The sequence below is a fragment of the Protopterus annectens genome, chromosome 7.part0, assembly GCF_019279795.1.
Source record: "Protopterus annectens isolate FY-2018-M chromosome 7.part0, PAN1.0, whole genome shotgun sequence".
NCBI lineage: Eukaryota > Metazoa > Chordata > Ceratodontiformes > Protopteridae > Protopterus > Protopterus annectens.
In genome coordinates this window covers 489,042,245-489,057,607 of record NC_056739.1, presented here as the reverse complement: position 1 = coordinate 489,057,607, position 15,363 = coordinate 489,042,245, and positions in this window count along the sequence as shown.

Sequence of the window (15,363 nt, the reverse complement as noted above, 5' to 3'; positions counted from 1 at the left end):
GTCTTCCAAAAAACCTTAATAGAAATACAAACACACAATACCATTCCACCATCTTGGAGATACTCATTAATTACCCCTATAATAAAAGAAAATAAAGATACATCAAAATGCAGTTCTTATAGGCCAATTTCATTACTCAACAATGATTACAAAATCTTTATGGCTATTTTAGTCAATAGAATCAAAAAAAAATCTATGATAAAAAGTATAAATGAAGATCAAACAGGGTTTATACATAATAGGCACACCTATGATAATATACAAAAAATACTAACTATTACTATTTAAACAGAGAAAAACAAGAAGCCTTAATAATTGCATTGGATATAGAGAAAGCTTTTGACTCCTTAAAATGGGATTTCTTGTTTAAAATATTAGAGTATTGTGACTTTCCTAGCCTCTTTATTTCATTAATAAAGAACATATATAAAAACAATTTAGCATATGCAAAATTAGGACCTTTCACCTCTGAATCAATAATATTGACAAAAGGCACAAAACAAGGTTGTCCCATGTCCCCCATATTATTTGCATTAGCCACTGAAATATTTGCCATCTCAATACGAAACAATCCTAAAATAGAGAGTATACATTTATATAATCAATATAATTCAAAAATAATGTTATTTGCAGATGATACACTTCTTACCACAACTACTTCTAAAAATTAATTAAAAGAATTAGATATACAAGATGAAAATTTTTATTCGATTTCAGGACTACATTTTAACAAAACAAAATCAAATTTTATGATATTGAATAAAAAAATGCTTTTCAAATAGATGATAATCATATAATTGGTAAACAAACTCTCACTTTAAACTATCTAGGTATAACATTAAGTACAACATTAGAAAAAAATTTAAATATAAATTATAGGGAAATCATAGACACAATAAAGTCAAATATAATAAAATGGAATAAAATATATATAACATTTGAAGATAGATTGCAAGTAATAAAAATGACATTACTCCCAAAAATCCTATATATAGCACAAGCCATTCCAGTAATACCAGACAAATATTTTTTAAAAGAAATAAATACATTATTATCAAGATTTCTCTGGCATCCTAATAAAAACAGAATAGCTTTTACATACCCTATTAGACCTTGGAAACTAGGTGGAATCAATTTCCCAGATCTTGAAGCTTATATTAGAGCCTCCATTTTTAAAATAATTATAAATTGGATAGATCCATGTTATTCTTCTAACTGGAAATCTCTTCACACTGTTATTTATTCAAATGAAAATACCATTTTAAAGAATTTAATGATAGATAATCATATTAATAAACCATGGCATATCTTATGCACTAGCCTTCAATATAATCTAACAAAACCTACTAATCTAAAATACTTAAATGACATGTATAATTCATTTAGAAGATTTGTAACTTCTAATACAGATATAAAGTTATGGCTAGAACTTTTATATCCTTTCAATGTAACAAGAAAATTTCAAAACAAAATGCATAGGATGGTTTTCATTACTTGGGAAAAGAAACAATCAATTTGCTGGCAACAATGCATTAATGAACATAAGGTTATGGATAGTCAACATATAATAAAAACATATAATCTTTCTACATCAGACTGGGTTTTATTACAAAGTATATTACTATATTCGCAAGATCTATGCAGAATAATTAACAATTCTTCTTTTAGAGATAGACCTAAACTTATAACTCATTTATATGAATTAGTATATAATAATCAAAATTGGGAAAATTTGACATCAAAATTATATAAAAGTTCAATAAATTATAGAGTTAAAATCAATCAAAAATTTTGGAATCATATAACAAAAGGTCATTCAATAAATTTATTCCTGGAAAATAAAACCAAAATACTAAATTCTATTAAATTGATATCCAATATGCAATTTTGGAGAATTTACACATGGAAATTCCTGCATAGATCTTTTTTTACTCCAAATAGATTAAAAAAATTAATACCTGTAATAATGTTACATGTTGGAGATGCTTGCAAATTTGTAAAGCAGATTGGATACATGTATTCCACGACTGTATTAAAGTTACACATTTTTGGGAAGATGTTAGCAATTTTATACAAGCCATATTTTCAGATACATTTGTAGTAAGTAAATCTCTAATTTTGTTAAATGTTAATGAGAATTTAGAATTAAATAACATCAATCTTTACTTACTATGGGACATTCTAGCAAATGCTAGAAAATATATAACCAGAAAATGGAAGTCAAATCTGGAACCATCATTTAAAGAATTTGTCAATATTGAAGGAATCTGCATTGTTGAAAACTAGAGTAAAAGAACTAAGAATAGCACCAAGACGATGCAACAAGAACCCATGGGAAAAATACTATCACTTATTGAAACACTAAACTTGAACTGAAACTCTTAATGAGGGTGAAAGAAAAAGGAACAAGTGATCTCTCATTAATACGATATTACTCTGACTAGACTGATCAATATAATAATTAAATTTCAGGCCAACTGCAAATATTGTATATAGTTAATAATAATATTCTATTTATCAGAATAAGAAGTTATGTCTTACCATAACGATCCATGTGAATTGTTCATCTCGCCTTTGTTCTTACACACGGGTTCGGAGCCGATCCTCGGCTCCGAGTCAGCCGCATCACTAGCTCGCATCTTCGAGAAAGCTCGAGGCACAGTAATATCCCATGATCCTCCGGTGCTAACCCTCAGATCTAGTTTGCTATACCAGAAGAATCCCTCTTAGAACTGTGTCTAAAACACTTATGAACAAATACTACAAATACTACAAATTGTCTGAAACCCTACTGCCAGGTAGAGGATAAAAGATGCCATTACTGATGTTAATAACATGTCAACCATACCTAGAAAAGGCTGAAAAGGAATCTAATCGAAAACCGTTCTCCCAGACCGTAGGACGGGGGATGGAGGGGGGGAATGTAAGAACAAAGGCGAGATGAACAATTCACATGGATCGTTATGGTAAGACATAACTTCTTAATGTGGAATTGTTCAATCTCGCCGCTTGTTCTTACACACGGGTAGCGTCCCTAGCTCCTTTTTTCCTGGGTGGCTCAAGGGAGAACATTCCTGAGTACAGTGGAACCAAACGTCGCCCTGTCCCTGGAGCTCTTGTCTAGCTTGTAGTGGGCGATAAAGGTATGTGGTTTTGCCCAAGTTGCCGCTGCACAAATGGTATCTAAAGGCAAACGAGCGGTATGGGCTGAAGAGATAGCAATCGCCCTTGTAGAATGAGCTCTGGGTTTGAAAGGAAGTTGTGGTTTGGATTCAGCATATACGAAATTTATGCAATCTGAGAGCCATTTGGATAAGGTAACCTTCGTTACTGCCTGTCCTTTTCTTTGGTCAGCATATGAGACAAATAGTTGATCCGACTTTCTGTACTCTTTTGTCCTATGTAAGTAAAATCTTAGTTGTCTGTGAACGTCCAACTTGTGCAATGTGTATTCCAGCTTATTGGAATGATTTTTAAAGAAGGTAGGCAGTTCAATAGATTGACTGATGTTCTGAATTGAACAAACCTTCGGAAGAAAGGATGGATTGGTGCGCAAGGTTACTCTATCCGGATGAAAAATCATGTACGGGGATCGGACAGATAGAGCCTATAACTCTGAAACTCTTCTGGCTGAAGTGATGGCAACCAGGAAAATTGTTTTCCATGAAAGCAATTTTAACGGAGTTGTGGTTGCTGGTTCAAAAGGGGGCAACATGAGTTGTGACAGCATGAGATTAAGATTCCAAGGTGCTATTGGATTATGAAAAGGGGGACAGAGATGAAAAGTACCTTTCATGAAGGCTTTACAAAGCCTGTGAGACATAAGAGAACCATCCTTACGGCCAGTATGAAAATTGGACATAGCGGCCAGTTGAACCCTTATAGTGGATGTTGATGCTCCTTCTTGAAAAAGTAAGGAAAGGAAATCTAGTATCTTGTGTACTGGGGCCCCGAATGGAACTATACCTTGTTTGGAGGCCCAGTGCACAAAACGGTTCCATTTGCTGATGTACAATTTTCTTGTAGATGGTTTGTGAGAAGATACAATAATTTGTTGTACTGCAGGAGATAGTAACTCCGACTTGGCTAAGATGGGAAGCGGAGCAGCCAAGCTGTCAGTTTGAGGGACTTGAGGAAGGTGTGAGGAACTCCCAACGAGTGTGTCAACAGATCTGGCTCCGGGTCCAGAATCCATGGTTCCTCCACTTGATGGGATTGAAGGAAGGGAAACCACATTTGTCGAGGCCAGAATGGGGCTATCAGTATTATGGCCCTGTCCAGACGTTTGGCTTTCTGCAAAAACCTGGGAATTAGTGGAACAGGAGGAAAAGCATACAGGAGACCCGGGGGCCAATCGTATACCAGTGCATCCCTGGGGACACCCCCTGGGGGGGGGGTAACAGGGCAAAATAGCTTCTGCATTTGGCATTCAAAGGGGATGCTAACAGGTCGCAGCAAGGCTGGCCCCATCTGCGGAAGATCTCTTCCGCCACTTGACGTTTGAGGGACCACTCGTGAGGGAACAGGATGGCTCTGCTCAACCTGTCCGCGATTACGTTGGAAATCCCCGGGATGTGCATTGCTATCAGAAAGCGTCCAGTGGACTTTGCCCATTGCCAAATTCTGAGGGCCTCTCTGCATAATGGGTAAGATCTGGTTCCCCCTTGCTTGTTTATGTACCAGACCACTGACATGTTGTCTGTCTGAACTGTCACTGTTCCCCGAGGTAAGGACTCGTGAAAGTGTTGCAATGCTAGAAACACTGCCCTCATCTCTAGAACATTGATGTGCAGATTGTACTCCATGTTGGACCATTGACCTTGGACTGTTTGTCCCTGAAAGAATCCCCCCCACCCTATCAGGGAAGCATCCGTGGTTAGAGTTGCTACCAGACTGGGTAATACAAAGGGTCATCCTAGTGTTAGCTCTTGACTGTGTATCCACCACAAGAGATCCTTCTTGCAATAATTCGTGATCAAGATCTCATGAGACAGTGGAAGTTGTAGATACGACCATTGGGCAAATAGCATCCATTGAAGGATCCCCATGTGCATTCTGCCTAAAGGAACTACATGAAGGGATGCTGCCATCAAGCCTAGCACTCTTAATACTTGTCGTGCAGAGACTCTGTTGTTGTGAAGAAGGAGTGAAATTTGGTGCCTGAGGTCTGACACTCTTGATGGGGGGAGAGTAACTTAAGCCAGGGAAGTGTCTAGCTGTGCTCCTATAAATAAGATACGCTGTGACGGCAATAAGACAGATTTTCCAAAATTCACTGTTATGCCTAGTGAAGAGCAAAGATTGATGGCGTAGTCCCTGGCTTGTAGAAGACGACACTTGGTGGTGGCGGAAAGGAGCCAGTCATCTAGATAAGGAAACACCCGGAATCCCTTTCGTCTCAAGTGAGACGCTACTACTGCCATGCATTTGGTGAACACCCTGGGGGCTGAGGCGAGACCAAAGGGCAGAGCGCGAAACTGGAAATGACTGGCTCCCAGCCGGAAGCGCAAATGATCTCTGGACGCCCTGGCCATTTTGATATGGTAGTATGCGTCTTTGAGATCTATAGAGCACATCCAGTTGCCTTTTTGCAGAAAAGGGAGGATTGACTGAAGCATGACCATCCGGAACTTTTCCTTTTTTACAAAGGTATTTAACTTGCTGAGGTCTAAAATTGGCCTCCAGTCCCCTGTTTTCTTTGGAACTAAAAAGAACCTTGAGTAAGTTCCGGATCCGATTTGGTCCGCTGGGACTGGTTGGATGACTGTTTTCGAGCAACCTTCTTATCTCTATGGTTGCTTGGTCTCGCAGACTGGGTGGAACATCTGGGAGTTTTTTTGAGTTTGGTGGTATTTTTATGAAGGGAATGTTGTAGCCTCTGGTAACTATGCTTTTTACCCAGTAATCTGATGTAAGATTTAGCCAGGCCTCTGGGTATAAAGCCAAGCGACCCCCGACTGCCTCCAGAGTAGGACAGCCGGGCCTGCACTCAGGAGTGCTGGAAGGGTTTTCCAGAGAAGGTCTCTCTGTCACCCTGATTTTGCGGACCCCCTCTGCCGGCTGGGCAGCGTCTTCCATTTCTTCCCCCTCCTCTGCCTCTGGAGGAGGCGTCACTTTGGGTGTGTTGAAAAGATCCCCGAGTCTTTCGGAACCACATCTTTCCTCCTCGTTGCCCTTTAGGGTAGGGTCTAGATGGAACGGAAAAATGGACCCCTACGACAGACAGGGTCTTCCCTTCTTGTTCACACCTTGTGAGAGTCTCCTTTACTTTGGGCCCAAACAGGGAGGCACCATCAAAGGGGGCATTGGCAAAGGAAGTCTTAAAGGCTTCCGCAAAGGAGCATAAGCGCAACCAGGATTGTCTTCTCAGTGCAATCGCTGAAGCTGTCGCTCTACTCGATCCTTCGGCTGCGTATGAAATCAGCCTCATGGACGAGTTGACTATGGAATTTAGGGTGTTAAGTTGCGCTGTCACTTTCTCGGTGACAGCAGCATCTGTGTGTCCCTGAAGAGTATCTCCTAATTCCTTAATGAGATCTCTTTGTAAACGCATAAAATGCGTAAGGTAGTTGAGCGATCGGATAGAAAAAGTCGCCAAACTAAATATGCGTTTCCCATATCTGTCCATTGTCCTAGAATCCTTATTAGGAGGATGGACAGAGGAAGATGATTCAGACATCTCTTTCTTAGTGGCCGCCGCCACCACCATAGTCTCTACGGGAACTCCTTTTGTTAGATAGGCTTTATCTTGGGGAGCTGTCATGTATTTGTTGGGTTTACGCGGGACTAGTTCCACTGTATCAGGTGTTTCCCAAGCCCTCCGAGCTACTAGATCCATGAGATCGTCAAAGGGAGGAGTCACCCAGGAGGTAGAAGGTTGAGTCCCAAATGCCTTCAGTAAAACCGATTCATCCGCAGAAGGGGTAAGGGTTTGCCAGTCCCCTCTTTGCTTCAGGATTTCCAAAATGTCTGCAAAAGAGACATCCTCAGAGGTGGACCGTGGGGACCCTTCTGTTTCATCTAAATCAGTATCAGATGTAAGAGATTCCTGTGGGGAATCTATGTGCCTCCTCTTGCACAGTCGTTTCCTCGGAACATCCTCAGTGGGAGCTTCTGGGGATGCATCTGAGGAACCAAAGTCGCCCTATGGGGACTTCTGAGGCATTGGGTCTCGACGCTTGGTAGGTACCGAAGGCACAGAAGCAGAACGCGGACCTTTTGGGGAAGGAGATAAAGAAGCCGATGAAGTAAGTGTCTGATCCGACAAGACCTTCCTCATGATGTCAAAGGCACTGGTGCCCCGACCCGAAGATCCGACCCGATCCGAAGAAGGAGGTCATTTCTCCGGAATCAGAACCACGGGCTCCGACACCGAGGACGGATCCGAACTGATCTGAGCCGAGGCACCGAGAGGAAGAGTCGGTATCAAAATCTCGGTTCGACTAACCCCCGGGAACCCAGGAAAGATGTTCGGCTCCGAGACTCTCCGGCTGGTTCCGAAGCAGTCGGGGTCAACGGAGCTGATAGCACTACTGGAGGCTTCGACACCGAGGGCTCTACAATCATCGGTTCTTCGACTCCTAACACCGATGACTCGACGGGTCTCGGAGGAGGAAGTGTCGAGGGAGCTGGAATAGCTTCGAGTTTCGAAACCAACTGGGACGAAACCTCGAGTAATTTTGACAAAGCCGAGTTCTCCATAAGCTTCTGTACCACTCGGTTCACATCGGAGTCGGAAAGTGGCCTCGAAGAACGGGTCGAAGGGATCGAAGCCATCACCAAGCGAAGGATAGTAGACGGTGGTACCTCTGATACCGGCTCCAAGACCTGAGCCTCGAGCAGAGATAAGGTCTCGACACCCGGCACCGAAGTCATAGGAGCCGGTGTCCGAATTTGAAAAGAGGTGCTCGGAGCCGATGACTTGGGCTCCGACACTCTTGAAGACTTCGACCCCTTCGAAGACTTCGAAACCTGTTCAGCCTTGTCCAGGGCCTCTTGAAACTCAGGTTTGATTAAACCTCTGTCCACCAACTTCCTGCGTCTTTCCAGCATGACCCTCCCACTAAAGGAATGACAGATGGAACAGTCTTCCTGCAAGTGGAGAGGGCCAAGACAGTAGACGCAGGATGAATGGTTGTCAGTAATGGACATCTTCTGTCCACACTGACACCTTTTAAATCCACTCAGTCTTTTCTGACATTCTAGTAGAAAAAAAGACAGCACTATATAGAAAAATTTCTAACTACAATATCAGAGATATAAGTATATATATAAAAGTACAAAAAACACACCACAGCACACTGAGATATATGTATATATATATTTTTTAAAAGAAAAAATAAAATAGAAAAAGTTAACTTTCTTTTAAATACTGTAAGTTCTTACAGACAAAAAACGGCCTAAGGCCCTTACTAATAATTTTAAAGGTAACAAACTACCTAAACTAGTTCACACAACTACTATATATATGAAGGTATCAATTATTAAGATAAAGATTATAAGAATATAAAAAAATATCTATATTTAACAAGGAAAAAAAAAAAGTAAAAATTGTACTGGCCCGAGCCTCTCGATGCAATCTGCTGCTAGCGGCAAACTAGATCTGAGGGTTAGCACCGGAGAATCATGGGATATTACTGTGCCTCGAGCTTTCTCGAAGATGCGAGCTAGTGATGCGGCCGACTCCGAACCCGTGTGTAAGAACAAACGGCGAGATTGAACAATTCCACATAATGTATTAAGATTATTACACAATGGAATTATTTGAAAAATTAATAAAAAAACATTTGAACAAAAAGTCTGGCCGCTCAACGGTACTTCAGTGGACAGACTTTTTTCTGTTGTTATATGCTCAATTGACTGTCTAATCAGCATACTAATTTTTGAATACTAATGTGAAGTCATTGCATAATTTTGGATAAAAAAATGTCAGACACCAAAGATAAAGACTCAACCTTAGAGCATTTGGAGGATATAACAGCACAAAAAATTAGATCCATTAAAGACTTATGAATTTTGGCCTTATCAATTAAAAAAAAATCATATGACTGCATTGTGATTCTATCACCTAAAGCTCATTCAAGTAGCATAAATCTAAGTGTACAGCCTGTTAAAATCAAATAACCATTAACACTTGGTGGTGCCACTAAGTAGTTCTTGCGGACTGCCTATATTATGTGGACATGCTCGTTAGCACTACCCTTCACATTTGCCTGCCTTTATCACTCTGATATTTTGATTGTGAATCAAATTAGACAAAATAGTTCTCACCAAGGATGTTAAATTATAGAGTACAGTTGTGCAAGTAAACTTCTCATAACAGATGATGTTTGAATGATCACTGCTGCAGTAGCCTTAGTAATGTGGATTACATCCTGATACGCATATAAAAGATGGCCAGCTTTCAAAACCTCAGAGCACCTTTCAACACTTAAACCATCAATCAGCTTGAGGTGAGCTGACTAAAAAGAAAGGTTTGGGTGCCAAGCCTTTCAGAGCTTTCATGCCAAAAGACAGAGGAAGGCTGAAGCCTAAAAGGACAATGTTAGGAAATACAAAAAATATGTATTCACACCACAGCATAAACCCCACAACAAAAAAAAACAAGGCGGGGAGCGGATACTGCAGCAGTAATCATTCTAACATTTACTGTTATGATAAGTTTGCTTGCACAGCTATACTATGTTCATCATATTGGTCACTGCTGCAGTAGCCTTAACTATATGGGTTGATTACCCTATCTTGTCACATTTGGGAAATGGAAGTAGAAGCATCCAGGAGCCCTTGGGGAAAGGTCCTAGAAATGTGTAATCTAGATTTAGAGTATGAATCAAGCTAAGAACATCAGACCAAGTTGCTGCTTCTGGAATACTTCTAAAATCAAATCCTTTCCAAAAAGCCATAGATGGAGCCAAGGCCTGGTAGAGTGTGCTTTAACCCTACTTGGAACAATTTTGTTATGGTGAGTATAACAAAAGGTAACAGTCAGACAACCATTTGGAATTTGACACAGGTTGTTGCTTCTTTTTACCTTCACAAAAAATGAACTGAACTGAAAGATTCTGTTTGGTCAAGATAGTACCACAGTTGTCTATGGACATCCAAGGTATGGAGTATCCTTTCTTCCTCGTTTTTAGGTTCAGGAAGGAAAATGGGGGATGGATATATAGGCTTAAAGTAAACTAGGATAAGACTGCAGACATAAAAGAAGGATTAGTTCTCAAAGTAACCCTACCTATGTGTAAAACTCTGATACCCTTATTGCAGAGATCAGAGTAATCAGTAAACCTGTTTTCAATGTTAAGAACCTCAAGTCAGCAAGATTAGCTGGCTCAAATGGAGTTAGTGTTGGCTTCTCTAACACAAAATTAGGATCCCAAGGCAGCGCTACTAGTTTTCCTGGAGGCCTCTCATGCAAAACCCCTTTCAAGAATATTTTGACATGAAACTGTACTGAAAGAGGAGGATCCATGGGCAAACATGCTGAAATGGCCAATAAATGAACCATGATATGGGAATAAGAAAGGCCATGGCATAGTAACTCATAAATATTGTAAAACCAGAGAACAACCAGCCCTGCAAGTGTATTGGTCATGTTTCGGGCATCAACTTGTAAACCTTTTCCATTTGCTAGTGTAAGATTTTCCAGTAGCAGGCATTTTTGCCTCCATTAGTACCTGCTGCAAGTCCTCAGTAAACAGGTGCCTAAAATGAATTAGGTCCCTATCATCCGGGCAGTCAGTTGAAGATGACTGATGTCAAGGTGCATCATACACGTCTGTTCTTGTGCGAGTACATCCAGTCTATAAGGAAGCTTGAGTTACCCCTGGCCATTTCCAAAAGAAGAGAGAACCACAGTTGCCTGGGCCAGAAGGGATTCATCACAAAGGATTCCTTCTGAATCTTCAGAAGTAGGATTGATATTGGTGGAAAGGCTAGAAAAGCATACAGGAAAATTCCTATTCAAGAAAAAGGAAAGGTATCCGTCTTCCAGGCCTTCTTGCACAAAATCCTGGAACAGAATCTTGTCAGTTGCTTGTTCAGAGAGGAAGCAAAACATCTACCTAAACAACCACTAATCTAGTTTCCATTTGTAAGGGTTTGCACTGGTCCTGCTGAGCTTGTCTGCCACACAATTTTGCCCTGACAGACTGTAGAATCCCTGTACAGTGAGACTGTGCTGTGGAGCTATAATCCCCTAACATGGCTTGTCTGCAAAAGGGTTACAATCTGGTTCCCTCTTGCTTGTTAATGTCCCACATGACTGTGCAATTGACTGTAACCACTCGAATAGGTCCCAGGGACCAAAGATAGTTCACAGAGTTTAGTACCTTCATCAGGGCAAGCATCTCTTTGATGTTTATGTGCTTGCATCTGTGCTTGGTGCCCACACCCCTACACTTTTATCCCTCCTGAAACTGCTCTCCAAGCAAAGTCAGAAGGGATTAAGGTGACTGCTTTGAAGCAGGGAGGGAGAAGGGAAGACCTGGATTTAAGGATATCTGTTGCCTCCACCAAAAGATTTCTGTTCTGACAAACCCCAGCACTGGGATTTGAAAAGATAAAGGGTGTTGATGCTGGGACCAAAGAGATTTCAGATACCACTATATCTTTCTTATGAGGAGTCTTCCCAAGGGTATCATGAGAATCAAACACGCCATGACACCCAAAATCCTGAAGTATTCCCTCACAGTGACAGAAGCTTGAGGGAATCCTTAGAGATATATCTAAATAAAGATCCATTTTTCTCCTATGGAAGAAAGGCTCTTTGAACTGAGGTGTCTAGGTGACATCCCAGGAACACAATCCTGTGTGAAGGAGTCAAGAAAGACTTCTGAATGCCCTGTTGGAATCTCAGCTTCTGTAAGAGAGCTCTCACAGATTCCTGACACACTGAAAAAAATACACTGCAAAGATAAGCAAGTCATCTAAATATATATAAATGTGGATATTCTGTAGCCTGAAATGGGCTATAAATGGAGCTAGGTACTTTGTGCAGTAGATATTAGAGAATTAATAATTTGATTCAGACACAAAACCTTAAGAAACACCTGAAGTCTGGATGAATATGGATGTGATAAGCAACTTGTAAGCCTATTACTTCTTCCTCTTTTAATTTTTCTGGTAGCAACAGGTTGTGAAGTGACATCATTTTGAATTTAGGAAAAAAAAAACGATCCAGAACTGGTCTTCAAATACTTTCTTTCTTTGGCACTAGGAACATCTTTGAATACAAAGCCTTCCCCACCTGAGAAGAAGGAACTGATTCTACCACTCATTGATATGGCATGTGATAAAGAACAGGTGGAAACAAAAGTGTCTGATGTGGAAGATGAGGAATGACCCCCCCCCCCCTCCCGGAAAGGAGGAATTTCTCCCACTGCCATCTCTAACCTTGATGAATGATTTTTAAAATCCATTTGTCTAAAACAATTTGTTACCAAAGATAAAAATGGAAATTCAGGCTTTCTGAAAGAAAGGGGGGGGGGGGGGTGTCACAAGATCTCTTGATGAGTCATTTGGACTTATTGAATTGTCCTTGGCTTTGGGTGGTTCCAGACATGTTTTTGGACATCCCGTGCCATTTCTTCTTAAACATTTATTTACCTGTAATTTGTTGAGACTGTTCATTGTTTTTTTTGCCAAAATTAGATGAGGAGGAAGAAAATTCCTTGGACAACTGGAAAAGGGGGGCTGAAAAATCTTATGAGATTCCCTGGATCAGCTTGCCCCTTTAATCACACTTTTTGATCACGTCTACTACAATGTCACCAAATACAATCTCTCTCCAAAGGAGAATTTTAAAATCTCAACCTCATCTGGGAGGCTCTGAGAATGCAACCATATAAACATCACCAAAACAGTACAAGTGGCCATAGCCCTAGAAGTCATATCACTAAGTTTTATATATATATATATAGGTCTACTTTGTTTCGTTGAATGTCAATTCATTGAATTTCATTTCACCCCAACCACTTCGCTGAAAACATAAATTACTGAAAACTCATTTCACTGAACTGAACTTAGTATATATGGCACTGTGTAGAGTACTGTAAGGCAAGTAAAATGTATATGCCCTTTTCCCCACTGTAGTGTGATCCTCACAAGTGTATATATGTAGGGGTGTGGCAGGCATAGCCCCCCCAACCTGTTTGTTTTACATTGTATTTTACCAAAAAAGTTCAAAACAATGCATTTTGAATAGACTTGCATAGCTGCAACACCAGTGACTAACTCTCTCCAGAAGACAATATGTAGTCAAACTAAATGAGGGGCTACACCTCCCATACCCCCCAAACCTGACAAAGAAGGATCACTTACCCACTTCATCTTGTCTTGCTTTAGTAAGTAACCAGGGAACAGTAGTTCTTTAGATCAGTTAGGAAATATAGTGAGATTAGTTATGCACTGTTTTTATGTATCTGTGTTAATCTATCCTTGTTATTTTTAATATTTCCTGTGATGAAACTCTGGTGTTTATTGTAAATAGATATTTAATATTTCATGTTCTTTTATTATTTATTAAATATTTTTAAACTTTTCATTGTGGATGGTCTTTTACAGAATATTTTAACCTTTGAGAATATTTATATTTATTTGGTGACAATGTGGCTGCTCTTGAAAGCCTTGCTGCATTGGTAAAACACTACCATTTGTATTAGTATTAATTTTACTCAGTATAATTGAGCACATTGTTAACAGCCTTAGAGTAGCTGGCTTTGGAGTGTTCCGGTGGCAGTATCTACCTTATAGTTTTGGCAAAGCGGGCATAGCTGGTAAATCTGTACTAGCCTTTCCCAGGTGTGTGTGTCAGCTACTTGGAGCAAGGACACAGAGCACTGCTTTCACAGAGAGGGTGGAGGACTTGGATTTGAACACTCAGATGAAGATGCAACTCTGCAGCTGTTTCAGTGGGGAATCTTATTTGGAGGCCTGGACTGAGAGAAACCCAGCCCCAGGACTGTGTGTGTTCTCAGTGTGCTCTTAAGGGAAATTGTGCTTGGTGCATCTGGAAATACTGTGTGTATCTATCTTTGTTCCAAATGAACATCCCTCATCAGTGTCAAGTGTGAAAATTGAGGATACTTGATTAGTGGCGCAGAGGAAGGATGTCATAAGTGGTATTGGTGGAAAAGTGTAGAGTAGACAGTCATGAAGTAGAGCATCCCTTGGTGATTTCCCCAGTGGGGGGGATTAGGGCAAAGTAGCTGTTGCATTTGTTTAGAGGGCAGGCAAAAAGACTGCAACAAGGCTGGCCCCACTGACAGAAAATTATTTCTGGGATGTTCATGTTGAGGGACCATTCATATGGTAGAAGAATGCACCTGTTCAGTTTGTCTGCTATCACACTGGATTTCCCCAGACTACGCATTGCTATGAGAAAACGGTTGGATGAGATCAACCACTGCCACACACTGAGAGCTTCTCGACACAAAGGGTAGGATGTATTCCCTCCTTGCTTGTTGATGCATCAAACTACTGACATGTTGTCTGTTTGAATTGCAATATTACCCAAAGGGAGAGCATTCTGGAAGGTCTGCAATGCTAAAAGCATGTGTCGCATCTCTAGGACATTGATATGCAAGCTGGCCTCTGTGGAGGACCAAGTGCCTTGGACAGTTTTACCCAGAGAAAAGCCCCCTACCCCAGCTGGGAGGCATGCATGGTCACTATGGCCTTGGCTGAGGGGGAAAAACAGAAGACCTTGTAGAACCTGGTCTGATTGGATCAACCACCTGAGATCTCTCTTGCATATCTGAGTGATTTGTATCTGGTAAGACGTGGACTGATAAAGTTACTGACCACTGTGTGGCTAGCATCCACTTAAGAATTATCATGTAAAATCTGGCTAAAGGTACTAGTTATTGCCACTGCCATTGAATCCAGAGCCTGAAGTACCAGGCAGGCTGAAATCTTGCTACTGCAGTTTATCTTTCTGACCTGTGATCTTGTGGTCTGAATTTTTTTTTTCAATTGTTTTAACTGAAAATTTTAACAACAAAACATTAATATATTATAACAGAAATACTACAAAACAAATATACACATCTAAAAAGAACATGAATAAACTAAAATTAGAAGTTATGTACCTACCATAATGTTCCATGTAAGTTGTCTTCTCTCGCCGCCTTTCTTGCTGGATGGGTTCAGAGCCGATCCTCGGCTCCGACTCAGCACTTGCTAAGCTCGAGAGTCACTTTTACCAGCTCAAGGCAGCCCCATATCCCATGATGCAAGGCGGCAATTACCCAGATCTCGTTTGGTATCTAGAGGAAAACTGCCTACCACAAAAAACTTTCCACTAAGGAAAGAGGAACATCTAGCCTAAGGCTATAAAGAGAAAACCAGGTAATCATGGCCAAC